At 34.8% G+C, this 19,737-nt stretch overlaps 1 protein-coding gene across 31 annotated transcripts in view; it reads right to left on the bottom strand.

The window, feature by feature from the left end:
- si:ch211-236h17.3 overlaps window positions 1–19,737 on the bottom strand; it is a 416,859-nt gene that overhangs the window by 114,979 nt on the left and 282,143 nt on the right. The gene's annotated exons all lie outside the window — the stretch shown is intronic.

The following is a 19,737-nucleotide window of genomic DNA, read 5'->3' as shown; positions in this document are numbered from 1 at the left end:
ATGAGCCATATATGGTCAATCATGGACCTTCTAATTTTATAGGTATTTTATGGAGTAAACACTGTTTTTTTACATATATGTTTTAACTTACCAAAGCCATAAACCTACTATGTAGATATGAGAGAACAATTTAACTTAATAAACCAATGCAGTATTTGTCACCTTTAAAAAAAGGGGAAGAACTACTTGATATGTCACCCCCTGTTGTCATGTTTTAGTTGAGATTACGTCACAAAGCTGCGCATTCCAAGGCATTCAGAAGCCACACGATTCTCTTTGTTGTGTTGAACACAAAAGGATTTTTCTATGTGTCTACAAATTATAGTTACTGAAGCTTTCAGGATTCAGAAAGCACTATAAAAATATAATAAACAGACTTTTTGACTTGGGGTTTTGTATACAAGAGGCTTTTGAAGTCATACAAAAGCTTTGCGTGACAAAGAAAGAAAAGTAAGTAATTGGAAAGTTCAAGAGAGAAGTAGACAGTCTGACCGGTGGTCCCGTTCACAAAAATATCCAATTGATTTGTTCACTTAATATGACTGAACTGATCATTGAGTTGTGATTCAGAGTCAAATCAAGTCATATCGGTTTTCTGGAGGTAAAGATTAGCAGTGAATCCTAAGTTCAGTTTCGGGTCATTTCTCAGATAAAGCTATCAACTTCAGGCGTTTCAAAATGTTGCATACAAGCAATATGAACTATTTTTGAGTAATTTGTAGCTTGAAAGCTCCAGGTCACACTTTTTCAAACAGAATGAGAGAGAAGAAGAAAAATAATAAATAAATTATATAATACATAAAAGGAGTGCACACACAAACACACACACACTCCTTTTATCTATCATATCTCTTCAATTTTATTTTATTTCTTGTGAGAGAAAATGTTCGAGAGATGTGGAATACCAGAGTGAGAATGAATTTTTTTTGCACTGCACTGTAAAAAAATATCTGTTAATTAAAGGATTTTGAGATTCACAAGTGTTTTCCATTTATTTACGGCTGTGAATTGCATTATGGGACCTTGATCTCTGCTCTGTCGACTTTTGATGTTGAAAACTCAACTCTAAAGTTTAACAAAAGTATTGAAGTTTTACTAGTTTGAGATAAAATAATGTATAAGAAATAATCCATAGAGAAGTAAGAGTGTAAAAGGACAGAAAATGTGCTCGCAGTTTATTACAAGGTTTTTTGTAACACCAACCCAGCCAGTATATCACTTTAAACTATTAAATTCTATCTAACTAACTAACTAACTAACTAACTAACTAACTAACTAACTAACTATTAAAATCTTAATAAAAGTCACTTTTTTACAGTTTTAAAAGTTAGTGGAAGAAAGATCAAGTTTCCATAGTGCAGTTCAAAAGCATAAATAAACAGGGGAAAAAAATAAAAAACATGAATCACAGAAACTGCTAATAAATGCACATTTTTACAGTGTAGGTTCAACATTGTCGATTTCTAGCTCATACAGTGTTGGGTAAGTTACTTTAAAAAGTAATAATTATAAATTACTGTCTACTATTGAAAAATTGTATAGAAAAGTAAAACTAAAAAAGTAGAGTTTGTAGACAAACTTTATGATGACAGAAGTACAGAGGTCCCGGGTTAAAATCCCGGACGAGCCCCCAAGCTGAGGAACACTTCTCTCCAGCTCTTAAGTGCAACAGTTGGTTTTTGTGATATTGTTCACTTCTAGTTGTGTTGTGTGGTGATATTGTTCACAAGTTTTTGCAGTAGTTAGATTAATCTTTAAAGCCAAATTGACTTTATTGTGCCTTCATTTCTAATTATTATTTTGTGAACTTCCAAGTGTGCCTAAAGGGTGAGTGCCTTATTTTATTTTGAAGATCTTTTCACCTGTTTATGCTTGAGAGAGGAAGCTCAGGGAAGTTTATGTTATTGATTTTCATCTTTGATTTTGCATTAGGTAAGCTAGTCCTCTAAACTTTAATTAGCTGCTTTCTGTTTGTTGTTTTAGGCTATACTCACTTAGTTTTGACCTCTAGTTTCTGTTAAAATTCCTATATTTGTATTACATACATTCTTATGGTTATTTTTTCTAAACTTTGTGATGACTCTTCACTCTGGGGCTGAGGATTGAAGTGTGTTCTCCATGTTTATCTTTTTTTTTTTTTTTATTAGTTCTAATTCAATATTATTCACCAAATAATACCATTTGGTCTTCTTTGTTAAACCTTTTAAGCAAAAAAACCCTAGACTTTAATAAGGTCGTAACACTAGTCTGAAAGTTTGAAGTAGTTTTAAAGTTTTGATAATTGATGTAATATATAGTGTATATTTATAAAGCGCATTTATCATTTATGGCTATACTTAAAGCACTTTACAATCGAGGTGATCTCCCCAAACCACCACCAGTGTGCAGCATCCACTTGGAAGTCGTTTTTAAGAAGTTTGAAACAGTTATAACTAGGTTAGCATGTTTCTTGTATGGATTGACATGTTTCTCGCTAGGCTGTTGATAGGGGGTTCAGTTGCTAAGGTGTTCTGAGTAGTTGCCAGACAGTTGCTAACATAAATTAGCATGGATCTAGTATGAATTGGTATGCTGCTGGCATGTTTCAAGCATAAATTAGCATGGTTTTAGTATGAATTAGCATGTTACTAGCATGTGTTTAGAATAAACTAGCATGTTGTTAGCATGGATTTAGTATGAAGTAGCATGTTGCTAGTATGTTCATTGTATGAATTAGCTGTTTCTATGAATTATGTTTCCAGTGTGGATTAGCACGTTTCTAGTATGGATTAATATGTGTTTAGTGTGGACTAGTATGCTTCTAGCATACTACAAAGTATGGACTAGTATATTTCTAGTATATTAATAATTTTGAAAAATAATACTAATAATTTTAGAAAATTTCAGCGTGCGCAATATGTGCTTTGTATAGAATATGTGTGCACAAGCTGCGCACGTCCATTTGAAATAGCCAACTTGCGCGGATAAAAAAAGATGTGACATATAAAGGGCATCTTAAGCAACTATGCTTCTCTTCACATTCTGAAGATACCTTCACTCCCGATCCTGCACAAAAATCAAATTTAGACTGTATAGGGTGAGTTGGGCTGTCGTGTTTTTGGGCACAGGTGTCCTCCTTGGTGACGAGTACTGTCGTAGAATGTTTTTTAATCAAGTGCTTGTACAAGTTGCTGGTCAAGCAACAGTCGAAAGTTCTTTAGAGACTGGACATAGACTGCATTTCACAGCGGTATTTTTGTTTTTACACTCTATAAAATAAAAAGTAATGTCTGTATTTTCACTTGGTTGAAGAAGCAACCACTCTCGTCAGCAACCATTTCAGCTGCCGTTCTCCAGCAATTTAAAAGCAAATGCTCATTATCTGGCGTTGCAGTGGAAAATATTTAAAAGAAGCATTTTTTACGTCTAAAAAATATTTTTGTAATGTAAGTAACACAATTACACTGACTTTAGTAACTGTAATCAAGTTACACAAATAAGAAATGTAATTCGTTACAATACTGCGTTCCTCAATAATGTAATTAGAATACAGTAATGCGAACCCAACTCTGCTCATTTATTTGCTATTTAATATATATATATATATACAGAAGAAATCAGAATTATTAAACCACCTTTAAAATTTGTTTTCTCATTTCCCAAATGATGTTTAACAGAGCAAGGACATTTTCACAGTATGTCTGATAATATTTTACTTGTTTAATTCGGCTAGAATTAAAGCAGTTTTTAATATTTTTTAAACATTTCAGTCAAAATTATTAGTCTCTTTAAGCTATATTTCGATAGTCTACAGAACAAACCATTGTTATACAATAACTTGCCTAATTACCCTAACCTGCCTAGTTAACCTAATTAACCTAGTTAAGCCTTTAAATGTCACTTTAAGTTGTATAGAAGTGTCTTGAAAAATATCTAGTTAAATATTATCTACTGTCATCATTTCAAAGACAAAATAAATCAGTTATTAGAGATGAGTTATTAAAACTATTATGTTATAAAAGTCTTCTCTCCGTTAAACAGAAATTGGGAAAAAAAAATAACCAAAGGGGCTGATAATCCAGCTGGTTTAATAATTCTGACTTCAACTGTATTTATATATATTTATACAGTTGAATTATATATATATATATATATATATATATATATATATATATATATATATATATATATATATATATATATATATATATATATATATATATATATATATATATATATATATTCTGTAAGCTATTACAGGCTTGTACATGAGCGCATACACTTGGGGGAAACAAAAATGCATGGTCCAAGTAACAAAAGCACAAACTTTCCAGCCACTTAATGGCCTCCTTTTTCTGTTTAAGTCGATACGCCGCAGAGTATCATAACACTGTGATATTGTGCACCTAAAGAGGCCAGGAATTAATCTGAGGCAGCACTTCAGCCAAATTGATCAATTTCAAACAAGCACTCGAGTTTGAGCGAGGACTGAAACGTGGCCTACAGTACATCAGTGGGGGGCACATAATGACTCTCTGAAGCAGGTGAGGAGAAATATTTCCACAGGAGACTCACTGCTTCTCGCTAAAGAAACTCTCTGAGTGGCTGCCGCCGCCGCAGTAATGCTCTAAAATCCTCTCTGTTGGCAAAATAAAAAGGAAAGCGGCTGCATATCATTAGATCTGAGGTCCAGCGACTGCCAGACAGATTTTAAAACGCCTGGAGCCTTTTCTGCTTTGCTCTCCGCAAGTTCAGAATTCAATTTCACGGAGGGTGAAGGGTTCACTTGACACACAGACCTCCAGGTGGATGTTTCTATTAATTCTGCTTTTTAATCATCCTGTTTGTTGCGACTTGAAGGGACGGTTGGTCTAAATGGAAACATTCTGGAATTACTAACTAAGCTTGTGTCGTTTGGCCTGTCAAAACTTATTTTCCACACGTTGAAAGATCATCCCTGTCAACATTGGGATGTGAAAATAAGGGATCCAAATAAGGGATTTTGCTAGTGCTCATTGCTATTTTTTAGGTGAACAATCTGTGCAAGTTAATACACTGAATTTTTTCCCCAAAACTTCAATTAAAGTTTGATCCCTCTTATTATGTCAGTTTGTACCGTTATGGCCTGTTTCCACTGACTGGTACAGTACGGTACAGTATGGAATACCTTTATCAGGCTTGCGTTTCCACTGCCAAAAGGGTACCAATGGGACTCTTTTGGTGGGTATGGTGTACGACAAAGTTTCAGTCGACGTCATTCTCGCTTAAGGAAATGTCCAAATAAAGCTGTACATGTCATTCACATCGTATAAGAAGCACTTCTCACTAAACAGATGCTTTATACATACAAATACTTGTGTACAAATGTAAATGTATAAATGTGCAACGCAGTGGTGCAGTAGGTATTGCTGTCGCCTTACAGCAAGAAGGTCAATGGTTCGAGCCTCGGCTGGGTCAGTTGGCATTTCTGTGTGGAGTTTGCATGTTCTCCCTGCGTTCGCGTGGGTTTCCTCCGGGTGCTCCGGTTTTCCCACAGTCCAAAGTCATGCGGTACAGGTGAATTGGGTAGGCTAAATTGTCCGTAGTGAATAAGTGGGAATAAGTGTGTATGGTTGTTTCCCAGCGATGGGGTGTAGCTGGAAGAGCATCTGCTGCGTGAAACATATGCTGGATAAGTTGCCGGTTCATTCCACTGTGGCGACTGCAGATTAAGAAAAGGGACTAAGCCGAAAAGAAAATGAATGTATGAATAAATGAATTATCAGGATTCGATTAAAACTGCAGATCAATGATGCGAAATAGCCTACTGTAACGTCTTTACATAAATGTAAAATAAATAAAGAAATGCAACATACAGTATATGAACACCCTTATAGTCTCGGATTTGTTATCAATTACAGAAAAACTACACACAGCATACATTTAGTCCTTATTTGGGTTCAAAAACAACACGCAACATATAGCCCACATCTGTATCTTTAATCTTCGCCAGCACATGTAAGCTCTGTAAGAAAGTATTTCCGTCATTCAGAGTTCATAATAGTCCAATAGGCGATGATAATAATAAAACAAGACAGTTTGGTCATGCTTTAGGTTGCTGAAACAATCATTTGCTCTTTTGTTTTGTCGTGCTTCTCCTTTGTTTTTCACGCATCATTCTCACGTTTATCTGTTTCTGATCAGGATCAGGTGTCAGAAGCACTTCAATAATCATGCGCATGTTATTATCATCAGCTTAAAAAGTTTGTTATTTCAAATATAGATGCGTGGCGAGCGCAATCTCAAAAGAGAAACAGCTTATGCTTTAGATGAACAACCACAGTAGAGGGCACAGAGCAGATTCTGCTCTTCTTGGCTTTGTGGCTGTTCATCAAGATGACGACGAGGTTTGTTTGAGCTTGGGTCAACCATGGCTCATTATTATATGTATATGTTACATGCCAGCACGTATTTGGTTATTTTATTGTTATTTTTGTGTCTCTTCCTGCAAGCAATCCCATCTCTCCTGCTAACTGATTGGTTACCACTCTGCCCAAGTCCCAGCCAATCCCAGCATGTCACCTGGCGTTTAAAAGGTCTTCAGTCTGTTGGTTCAGGAGCATCTTCTCTGACTCACTGTTTGATGCTTTGAACTCTGTATACTGGCACGTTTGTTCAATTTGTTTTGTTAGTGTTTGAAAGTTTGTTATTTCTATTTATTATTTTTAATTATGTTTGTCTTTATTTGGTTTATATTATGTTATCATTGTTCAACTTTTTTACTTTTGTTTCTAAGTTTGTATAGCCTGTTCTTACCTTTGTGTCACCATATCTTCCCAATCCTCATGTTTCCTCATGAGTTTGGAAAGACTGGTAGGAAAGTATGTCACGTGACATACATGTCAGCACATAGATTAACATTTGTCTAGATACACCAGGTAAGAAGTAAACCTCTGTATTTTTGGTTCAATTGTTAGTCAGTGTATATTAGATAGGACGTCATTGACATTGAAGATTTCTTTTTCATATCTTTTGTTAATTAGGTTAGAGGTTTTGTTTGGTTCTTTTCTTTAGCGCCACCTATAGCCAGTCTTTCTAACATTTCACTGTTTATGTCTTTGAAATTGTATACATTGTAAATACGTCACTCACTGATTCACCCTCACTTTTGTAAATAAATCACTTATTTCTTCACTTATTATTGTTGTCCATCCTTACTTTGTAACACAATTTGTTTTGAGTTTTTGTGTAACCATTGCCTCAGTTCAATGTGCAACCCCACTCAAACAAAATGTGGTTGCAGCAGTAAATATTATTATGGTGTAATGTCTTGGCTGTGTTAAAAAAAAGGCATTTCCCTTTGTTTTCATTCTCCTGATTGTGTACATGCTGGTAACGTATCTCTGTAAACCAAGCTGTGCATCTTGCTCCGCCTTTTGGTACCCTTTAGTTGTGCTAGGTACTCTTCCGAAAGATTACCCAAAAAGAGGTACGGTATGGTTCGCTTTTAGGTACCTTTTGACAGTGGAAATGTCAAAAAAGTATACAGAATCATACTGTACCACTCATTGGAAACAGGCCATTAGTGTGTTATAATAAAGCATACTGAGTATTACTGGAATTCACTTTTGTTCCTGAGGCCGTAAAGCTTTATAACCTTAAATTTTAGCAAGTATTAATGTATTACTTTTGACATTTTTTCCCTTATTTTTACATCTCAATGTTGTCAGGTATGCCTCAAAAATAATCACAAAAAATATGGAACCTATTAATTAAAGGACCTTTTTTTGTACACAGTAGATTGATAGATAGATTAAATATAATATAAACTAATGTCCATCTGGCAACATTTCTGTAAAATTAGAACAACTATTGTAGATGCTCGTGACCGAGAGTAAATCTTTCTTTTGATATACAGACCTCAAGGTGGATGCGTCTCTTAATTGTGCCCTTTAATGAAGTCATTTTGCACGTTATATCACGGCGGTGAAGAGATCTGCCTGGACGCTTCATCTCCCAAGATAAAGAAATCTATTTATCCTGCCTTTCATCTTCATTGCAGGGCGCTTCAGTAAAGTTGTGGTACATTTATTTTTTTCATCTCTATGCATTTGATAGCTTCATACATCGCTGCTTTGAAGCTCCCTAAACATCTTTTTTTTTTTTTTTTTTACACAGGAGAAGCTCGCCCCTGTCTAACTCTACTCAGAAATGCACTGGTGTTGAGCCAACCTGTCTACTCCTTAGCGCAAGAAAGCCATGTTTTCCACTAATTGGGAGGTCTGTGCTTGGCATATTAATGGCTGACAGCTTCTAAGGTTCGTGTTAATATTCTGGACATCCCCTGCAGCATCACCCAAATAAGACCAGCTTCTTCTGATAGAGCAAGAGAGAGAGAGAGTACAGCATGCTAAAACGAGATCAGAATTGTAAGTAGCATTACAAAACTCATCCTGGACAGTGTTTCCCAAGGTTGTGTCCACACTGAGACTTCAGTAGTGGAGGAATTGAAGCAACATAAATGATGCCTATTGGACTGAAAAATTACAGACGGACAGAGCGGCAGATGATAAAAATGACACAATGATAGAATAATAGACAGACATGCTTAATACAAAAGAATGATGGAAAACTAAACAGACAGATTTAAAAATTGAGAGAATATTAGACAGGTAGATTATAAAAATGACAAAATGATAGAATAATAGATAGACAAACAGACAGACATACTGTAATAAAAACAAAAGAATGATGGAAAAATAAACAGACAGACTGATAGACAAATATTCAGGCAGGCAGACAGACAGACAGACAGACATGATAAAACAAAAGAATGATAAAAAAACAGACAGATAATATAAATGACAGAAAAATAGATAGATGAGTAAAATAGCAATGATAGAATAATATACTGACAGACATGATAAAAACAAAAGAATGACAGAAAAATTGACAGACAGATAATAAAAATGACAAAATTATAGAATAATTCAGACAGACAGACATGATAAAAAACAAAAGAATGACAGAAAAATTGACAGACAGATGATAAAAATGACCAAATTATAGAATAATACAGACAGACAGACGGACAGACAGGCATGATAAAAACAAAAAAATGATGAAAAATCAGAGAGACAGATTAAAAATGACAGAAAAATATACAGATGATAAAAATGTCAAAATGATATAATAATAGATAGACAGACAGACCGACAGACATGATAAAAACAGCAGACTGATAGACAAATAATCAGGCAGACAGACAGACAGACAGACAGACATGATAAAAACAGCAGACTGATAGACAAATAATCAGGCAGACAGACAGACAGACATGATAAAAACAGCAGACTGATAGACAGACAGACAGACAGACAGACAGACAGATATACAGACAGATAGATACGCAGACAGACAGACAGACAGACAGACAGACAGATATACAGACAGATGGATACGCAGACAGACAGACAGACAGACAGACTAATACACAGGCAGACATACAGATAGACAGAGAGACAGAAAGTGACAGACAAACAGACAGAAAGATAGCTAGACAGACATATACACAGACACATATAGACAGACAGGCAGACAGACAGACAGTTCACTGAGGACAGTGTTTCCCAAGGTTGCATCTATTCAGAGACAGACTTCAATATTGCAGGAACAGAAGTGAGCAGATATAAAAGGCTGAATTCAGCTCATCTCTGAGCTCACAAAGACTCAAGATGGCCGGCGCAGTGACCATGTGCAAGAGCAATGTGTGTGGGCTTCTCTTTCTCCTCATCTCCTGGTTGCTTTGAGTGGATTTGGCACGGCTAGAAGGAGTTACAGATGGCAAGAAAGGCATGCATGATGAACACACACACACATACACACACACATCCTCACACACACACATCAATGTTTGCGGTCTCTTGTTATGCTCAACATACAGGCAGAGACTCACATGTGTGATGTGTGTTTTGTGTTCGCCCACGCTGGCAAAACACACAGGATGCCATGCCTCCACACACACACAAACACACACACACACATACACACACACTGCGTGATCGCTCTTTGTTTTAAGTAATTATCTTTCTTTTAGTGCGGCTGCTTGCTTTCTTTACTTTGATTATGTGTGTGTTCTCCACGACAGCTCTGCTTCTGAGTCTCTGAACTAGAAAATTGATGTTTTTCTTGAGAGAGAAATACACTTTTTTTTTTTGGAAATTCCTGTTATACTTTTATTTATTTATTTTTTAATAAGGACAAAATGGTTGGCCACTTGATCAAATAATATTTTCAGGGATTCTGCAAGTTTCACAAAGTCAAATTTAAGACATTTTTACGACCTTTATGAATGAAATTTCCTACTTATACAGGACTAATGACAATTTTTTTCTAATAGGGCGGTTGGTCATGCGGAAAAGAGGTTTATTTGCCTCCTCCAACCCACCACCAAAAAAAATATCGTTATTTCTTTGCCACATTTTAAATAATGCATAAAACAAGCAAAGTGTCAGAATCACTAGTGATCTATGCTTACAGATCGCTGGTATACTGTACACACAGTTCACTAAAGAACTACAAATACCCCAGTATATGGACTACAAAATCCAGTCATGCACCACACACTCACATCTGTTCCGGTTTCCCACTGATTGCACAACTGAAGCTGTTCAGAACTGATTAGCATGGACTTTAAAAGCAGCACAGACACACACACCAGTGCTGAGTCTTGTGATACTGAACTGTGAACATTACAACGAGTTTTCCTTGCCTTGATTTCTGTGTTTAAACCTTGCTGTGTTTTGTTTGTTTTATTGTTTATCCCTGTCTGCTACGAATCTGGATTTTCAGTAACAGTGTAACAAGACTTAGCAATGAGGGTGTCAAAGTAAGCTGTATATACGTGAGTGTAATCAGTCCATGTGCAGCTTCAGCTTTTTGAGTCTAATCAATGGGAATCTGGAACAGGTGTGAGTGTGTGGTGCATGACTGGATCTTGTAGTCCATATATCGGTGGATTTGAAGTTCTATGCGATATGTAAGTTTACTAGCAATCTGTAATCAGACACAAACCAATAAATAAAGTCAATTAAACAAACAAACAAATGAATAAATGTTTTTTTCCTGCAAAAAAAAAGTAAATAAACATCTGAGCATTTATGAAAGAAAAGAAATAATAATTGATTTTTCATAAAACATCAAAATAAAATAAAATCAAAACCATGCTGTCAAATGTAAAGGTATTTAAATGTAAAAAGAAATATTAAGTAAATTAATAACCAAACAGACACGTGCAATGTTAAAATAAATATTAATCAATTACAAAAAAAAATAATTAATTAACTAACTGATTAATTGATTAATTAATGAATTATATTATACTCCCCTGAAATAAATAGATAAACATTTTAAAACACGATGCTTTTCCTATAGTATCAGTAATAAAATAAGTTACATACGTTAATAAATAAAAGAGAATAGTTAATAAGTAAATAAACAAGCAACAAATAAAACATGACACTTTATTAAACAATAATATTAATAATACATATTTTACAAATAAAATAAAATATTTCTCTTTTTAAAATGAATGAACAAATGACTGACTAAATGAAAAACATGGAATTACAACAAAATTAAACATGACTGATCAGTTCAAAATCACAGCAGAAAGTTTGCATTACCAAGCACCTCACGCCATCTTCAGAAATTGTAAAAATAACGAAATGAAAGCACTGCTAATTATCAATCTGATCCATTCAGTTCAGTTTAAACGTTTAAGCTGAAGTTAAATACATGAATGTAGCCACTCAATAAACCCAGCATAAGACAAGCACTTCCTGTAAATGTATGGTGGCCAGGCGAGACCATAAAGCTCAAAATAAACCCCTCAAAGCTGCCATCAAACACACACACACACACACAGAGGAGAATGGTTAGAGCTCAGCCAGGTTTTATTGCTTGGAGGATTTCCAGAAATTCCTGTGACTAAATGAAGCAGTGTTTTGTGTAAACTGACGACAGACTCTTATCATGTTCATCTATTATTAAGACAACTATAGTATGGATAATATTCTGCTTCACTGAATCAATCATTGGGGCTGAAATCATGTGACAATTGAGGCAATACTCAGCTATAATTTTATATCAGCTTTCTCTTTCTTTCAGCTTTCACATTCTGAAATATCTTCAAAGAGAAATGAAAACTGATTAAGATTAGATAATAAAAATTAGACAATAAAGATTAGACAATCAAAAAAACATGCAATCTTAACATAGAAATACCAACTGGCCCAACTAAGACTCAAACCAGTGACCTTCTTGCTGTGAGGTAACAGTGCTAGCCATATACAAGCAATTATAAATAGCTTTATTTTCATGGTCCAATTGAGTATTAGTAGACTGTCTGCTTAATATCTGTTGATACTGCTTCTTCAACAGATGTTTAACAGATCAGAAGAAACTTTGCTAGTACATGTCAACTTACACTAACCCTAACCCCAACCTTACAGTCTAGTTATAAGTTGGTATGTAGATGCAACTTAAATTCAACAAACGGTCCATCAAAATAAAGTGTGACCAAATAAAATCATAAAAATATGTGATAGTATTTATAATATGTATTCATCTATTATTAACAACCAAAAACAATCCTTATTGACTTTAGTTCAGTTTACAAAACCCTTAAGACATGCATCATATTCATATGCTGAATAAAGTGATTCTTCTCAGTCACTGTACATACATCCTAAAGTCTGATGTTGTCTGAACTCACTCCACAAAACACTGTCAACATTATAATCCATGCTCTTTTATCAAGCTTTAAGAGGGCATCGAAAATGATATTTAGCCTCCCAATGCATTTATAAGTGTAACTTTTGTGCAGAGAAAAGTTTTTCTTTTTAATCCACATGGAAACTTTAGCTTCAAAACCAAAATTCAAAAAGGCATGTTTTAGTTTTATTCCTAACAGAGTAACCTTGGGGTATGAATAATTTCAGGCTTGACTGTGTGAAAAACACTGTTTATTTCTGAGTGTGCCTCACACAGGCGAGTGGGCTTGACAAACCACTTGTAGAAAAACAGTCCTCTATTTGCACCAGAAACTATTCTTAAAGGGGACTATAATTGTAATAATTGTTTGCATTGGCAAAAACTGATTAGCTGAAGTCACACCAAAGCGACAGCCAACAGAGGATTCCGTTTGGTCTTAAAGCCTTTTAAGTTGGGATAAATGAGCTTCATGAGCTTTGACAGTAAAGGGTGGGAGACCACCCAGGCACCTAACCCCTGGGATATATATATATATATATATATATATATATATATATACAGTTTAAGTCAGAATTATTAGCCCCCTGTTTATTTTTTCCCCAATTTCTGTTTAATGGAGAGCAGTTTTCTAAACATAATAGTTTAAACAACTCATTTCTAATAACTGATTTGTTTTATCTTTGCCATGATGACAGTAAACAATATTTGACTGGATATTTTTCAAGACACTTCTATATAGCTTAGTGACATTTAAAGGCTAAACTAGGTTAACGAGGCAGGTTAGGGTAATTAGGCAAGTTATTGTATAACGATGGTTTGTTCTGTAGACTATCGAAAAAATTTTGGCTTAAAGGGGCTAATAATTTGACCTTAAAATGGCTTTTAAAAAATTAAAAACTGCTTTTATTCTGGCTGAAATAAAACAAATACGACTTTCTCCAGAAGAAAATATATTATCAGAGGTACTGTGAAAATTTCCTGAATCTGTTAAACGTCATTAGGGAAATATAAAAAATAAATAAATAAATAAAAGGGGGGCTAATAATTCTGATTTCAACTGTATATATATATATATATATATATATATATATATATATATATATATATATATATATATATATATATATATTCACTTTACTATTTTATTCATTGTTTATGTAATCTGCAATGCTTGACAAGTCATGCCAATAAAGCTCTTTTTTTAAAGAGAGAGAAACATGAACCATGAATCATTGTCAATACACTGATTATCATTATTATTTAGGGTGGCACAGTGGTTCATTATTTAGCATTGTCACCTCACAGTAATAAGGTCGCTGGTTCGAGTCCCAGCTGGGCCAGTTGGCATTTCTGTGTGGAGTTTGCATGTTCGCATGGGTTTGCCAGTACTGAGTTGCTGCTGGAGGGGCATCTGCTGTGTAAAACATATGCCGGAATAGTTGGCGGTTCATTCCGTTGTGGTGACCTCTGATATAGAGACTAAGCCAAAGGAAAATTGTCATATTATTATTTATTATAACAGTTTCATCTTAAAATGTTGATTGTTATTCTGATTTATTATTATTATTTTTAATTTTAATTTAATTATTATTAATATTATTTTCTTTTCTTACTACTATTACTACTACTATTTACTGTTTATATTATTCTTTTTTAAATATATCAATGTATGTTCTCAATTCATTCATTTTCCTTTGGCATTTTTCCTTTATTCATCAGGGGTCGCCACAGCGGAATGAACCACTAACTTATTTAGCATATGTTTTACGCAGCGGATGCCCTTCCAGCTACAACTCATAACTGTGTAAATGTTTGTCCTTTTTAATGTAAACCTTCTAAATGCTTTGGCAATACATTTGTAACATCTATCATGCCAATAAAGCAATTATTGAATTGAACTGAATTGAGAGAGAGAGAGAGAGAGAGAGAGAGAGAGAGAGAGAGAGAGAGAGAGAGAGAGAGAAGAGCTGGAAGAATGAAGCCATCACTCAGATGCAGAGACGCTCAAATGCAAGAGCGAAAAGAGGTGCGAGAGAGAAAGATAGAGTGTGTGCTGGGAGTACATGGACAGAATGGTAAATAAGCAAAGTCTGTGCAGTGAACACACACACACACACACACACACACACACACACACAACACACAAAGGCACAGATGGCTTGGGTAGTCCCTCTGAAAGAGCTCTCAAAACCAGCACTGGAGGTCCACAATATAAAACAACAGCACTGAAACAATAGCAGACTATAGCCACATAAATGCCGAATGCTGATTACATATTCATCTGCTTTTTAAATTTATCTGGAAATGGATCAAAATCTCGAGCAGGTGTGTGAGTGGCGTTCCTTTCATTTGACTGCGCTCTAAGGAGAGTTGATATTGTCATGTACATGAATATGAACAGTCGCTGGGGTAATACGTTAAAACATAATTCCATTTTGCCCTCAGAGTGTCTTTGAAAAGACAATATTAGCAGTGTTTACTTATGGTTGCCTTTGTGTTCTGTTGAAAACCCTAATGACAGTTGCTGGTCAAAAATGACTGAACTGGTAAAGGTGGCTTGTAAATTGATTGTTATATCCAAATACTGGGTTATTGGGATGCACCGATATCATTTTTTCAAACCGATTTGATCCTGATGGCAAAACTCTGAGTATTGACTGATACAGATCCGATCCCGATACTGAGCCGTTTTTTTTTTTTTTTTTTACATAATAAAGTTTCTATAGTTCTGGTGATAAACTCAAAGAATACATATTCAGTATAAATAACAGATCTATAGGCCTACTGTACTGACTTTATTCTAAAATACGGACGTGCGCTTGTTTTCGTGATTGTTTTAGAACTTCTGATTCAGTCGCCTATGGGAGAAATGACTAGGAATAATAAACGGCAGAAAACGGTCAAACTACTTGCTCTACAAACAAATGTTTGCATGACTATATAGATCAAGTAGAATAATAAAATAAGGAAATATCCGTTTGCAACATCAAACAGCAAAACAAGCAATTTTTAATGTCTAAAAATGAATGGAAGTGAACGAGACTGGAAGTCTTGAGCCAAAAAGATTCAAATGGCTGTGCCCGCTCGTCGGCGAAGAATAAGGTGAATATGACATACAACAAAATATAACTAAAAACATAATGCTTGCTGTAAACTAGGCTATTATTTGAGCATTTATTTTGACATTGATATGATCTGTTGTAGTCCAGCTTATGTTTCCTTTTTAAATATTAAGATTTGTTTTAAAAATCTGTACCACTATTGACCCTCATTGTAGAGGTCTGCACCCGACCAGATTTCTGCGGCGTGGAAATAAATTTCCGAATAAAGCGCGGGAGCGGTCGGTAACAAGTTTAATTTGGGACGGAAGCGGGCCGTCTAGCAATATCGCTCCCGACTCCCGAGCACACACGCGTATGTATGTGTGTAAATGAAATAGCGCGATGTTGTGTTTAGCTTGTTTCTTGCTGTGTGTGTATGTGTGTGTGCGCACGCGCAAATGAGAGGTGTGTGTGTGTTAGTGCGCACGCGAATGAGAGAGAGCTTTGCCTGTGTGTGTTTTAGTGGGCGCGCGCGAATGAGAGAGAGAGAGAGAGAGAGAGAGAGAGAGAGAGAGAGAGAGAGAGAGAGAGAGAGAGAGAGAGCTTTGTCTGTGTGTGTGTGCTTGGTGCGTGTGTTTTTACAGACAGCTTGTTATAGGCTGTCTGGACTCTATATAGCTGGGTGGTTTTCGGTTTTGTTCTCCCCCCGCTCTTTAATGGGATCGGGCGCGGCGAATAGAAAATGGTGGCAGGTCGGGCAGCAGGACAACAAATGCTGAATGTAAGCGGGAGCGGTCGGATTCGGGCTAAAACTTTCAAAATTTAGTCCTGCGCAGATCTCTACCTCATTGCTTGTAAAATAACCAGCCTTTTAGCAAATCCTGACATTTTAATGCAGGTTTGACACAGACTAAACTCTCTGAGGCCCGCTTTACTCATTTAACTTTTTCTCACCAAATCTTGCCATAAGTTCAATTTAATTCATGTTTATTTACATATAGCACTTTTTACAATGTAGATCGTGTCAAAGCAGCTTAACATAGTACTAGTAAAGTTGAGGTTCAGTTTAGTTTAGTTCAGTGTGGTTTAAATTTCAATAGTTCAAACAATGAAGAGCAAATCCACCGATGCGCAGCTCCACAAGTCGTGATCGGATCAAGATAGTAGCCAGTGAGATGGAGAAAATGAAAGCACATCAGCACAGAGGAAAAATCTGATTCTCAAGACATTTTCTTTTTAAAATTATTACTTATATTAATTCATTAATTCATTTTCTTGTCGGCTTAGTCCCTTTATTAATCCGGGGTCACCACAGCGGAATGAACCGCCAACTTATCCAGCAAGTTTTTACGCAGCGGATGCCCTTCCAGCCGCAACCCATCTCTGGGAATATTACTTATATTAAACTTAGCAAATATATGACAGGTTTATGATTCAACAATCACAGTGGAGCATTAATTAAATCTTTATTTTCCATGAAAGGAAGCAAATCATCCACCTGCACATGTGTTCATTGTTCATCTCTTTTTGTTTTTTGGCTCAGCGGAGGGAATGCTGAACTGAACATGAGTTTAACCTCTTGAATATTATCTAATATCTTCTTTTATGTTCAACAGAAACTTAAAGGCGTACAACCACATGAGGAAGTGTAAATGGTGAGGTACTTTTCATTCTTGAGGGAACTATCCCTGTAATATTAACAAAAGTTATCAATGATTATTAGTTAAACAATGAGTTTGTGCACTCATGCAGGTCACTGTGTGTTAAATTGTGAATTTATGCAGTACTGTTTTACATTCATAAAATACATTTGCTGAATGTTGTTATAATGTTACTGTATGTACATTGCACATGAGCTTAATATAATATATTATAATGTCAAACAAATACATTAAAATGGTTTCTCGCTGTCAAATGAAGCACATTCAGGATATCTCTCTCTAGTCCAAGTTTGTCACAATCCACATCTCTCCCAATCTCTGCACAAATGCCATTATTGATCCATCCTTTACCGCTTCTTTTGGCCCCAAATCTTCTTGGGTCAGTCTTGAAACTTTAATAAGACGTTTTTTGCAGTGATGCCAGAGGAGAAACATGTTGTTTTGGGTTCAACACAAGGAACTACAGTGGAAGATATTTTTATTTTATTTTGTTTTGTAATTTAATAACTTTGATCAAATAAAATTTTACTAAATATGTGAATATTTCATTATAGCCATGTTATTTTATTAAAATTACCTAAAACAAATTGATGTATTTAAAATACTAACAAAAACATTACTTTACTTCAGAAATGTCTTTCAAGCTTTGATAAAATGGTGAAAAAACTTCCTGCTTGTTGAACACATCTTTTAAGGGTGGTTTAGTAACTCGTGGACAATTATAGGCTATATTACACAAGAAAAAGGTAACCATTTAGGGAAATGACTTGATAAAATATGAAAAAATTTAAAACTTAATTACAAAATCTCAATAGAAGTTTTGAATGTAAATATGGGTTACGGTTACGGTTAACTCAATAACCACTATGGCCATTCTAGCAGTTATACAACTGTGGTAGTTCCAGTAATTTACAGTAATTTACTTTACTAATAATTTACTTTCCTTGAATACTACAAAAACAAATTCTAGACTTCTGTTTAAATCAGTTTAGAGAATTATAAAATTATTGTAATTAAAACAAATTTGATTATTTAAGATGACTGAATATACTTCAGTTGTCTAATTTCAGTTAAATCCAGTTCATTACATTAAGTTCTTTCAATTATCTATATTCAGAGAAGTAGAATAATGTAAATGTATTTTTTATACTTATATAATTTTATATAAGTTCTTATTCTTATATAATTTTTTGTAATTCTACAATTCTATTTAGTTAATTACTTTTGTGTTGCTAAAATACTTATTTAAGCCATGTTTGAATCCATTTGAAATAAAAGCTGAATTTCTATTGTCTAAATAAATTATTTATTGAACAACTAAATTACTTTTCAGACATAGTAATTAAAGGTGTCATTACCAGTGTTGGGGTTAACGCATTACAAGCAATGCAAGTTACGTAATAATATTAGTTTTCTAAGTAAAGAGTAAAGCCACACTTTGCTTTTCAAAATTACGTAATAATATTTGAGTTACTTTTTAAAAACAGTAATGAGAGTTACTTTTTAGTTTAGTTAAATTCGCTTTTAAAAAATAAGTTGCTGAATTAAAATGATTATAGTAGCGTTGAATGCTGCACGCAATGAACGAATGCAGTTAGAAATGAACACGGCAGAGCTTTGCATTTTACCAATAGAAATATTCTCTTTATTTTGAACACATGAATGTCAGGGACAAGATAACCGAATGGACAGTGATTTTTCTTTTAAATAAGACAACAACAAAAAAAGTAGCAAACGGGTTTTTTTTTTTTTTTTTTTTGAGGTAAATCTAGATAATACAGTGTGGTGTTATTTGCAGAGCTCCCCTATTGAAAAAAGAAAAGAAGAAAAAAACAAGTTCTGAAATAGATCAAGCCTCAGCCAGGTCAAAAAAAAGTAACGCAAAAGTAACTGAAAAGTAATTACTTACCATAAAAAGTAACTAAGTAATGCAACGAGTTAAGTTGGGGAGTAACTCAATATTGTAATGCATTACTGTCTAAAGTAACTTTCCCCAACACTGGTCATTACACAGTATTCTTGTCTTAAGTTGTCCTATTATACACCCGGCACGATAAGGTGCAAGATATGGATTTGTTGCTATTTTCAGACCAGCGCAACTTTAATTTTCAGGTTTTGCACCACACTGTTTAAACAGCAAATCCATTTGTGCCACTTTGTGGACTCATGGGTGTGCTGGTCTTAAAAAGAGGTGTGTTAAGACACATTGTTGGCGTGTTGCTATTTTGAGGAACTGAAATAGACCACGCCATTGACCAAATAAAAGCTGGTCTAAAGTGTAGCGCAGAGTGCGTTAGTTATGC

The sequence above is a fragment of the Danio rerio genome, chromosome 23 (assembly GCF_049306965.1).
Source record: "Danio rerio strain Tuebingen ecotype United States chromosome 23, GRCz12tu, whole genome shotgun sequence".
In the NCBI taxonomy this organism is placed as follows: domain Eukaryota; kingdom Metazoa; phylum Chordata; class Actinopteri; order Cypriniformes; family Danionidae; genus Danio; species Danio rerio.
Note: the sequence above shows the minus strand (reverse complement) of the source record. Positions and strands in the feature narration are given on the sequence as shown.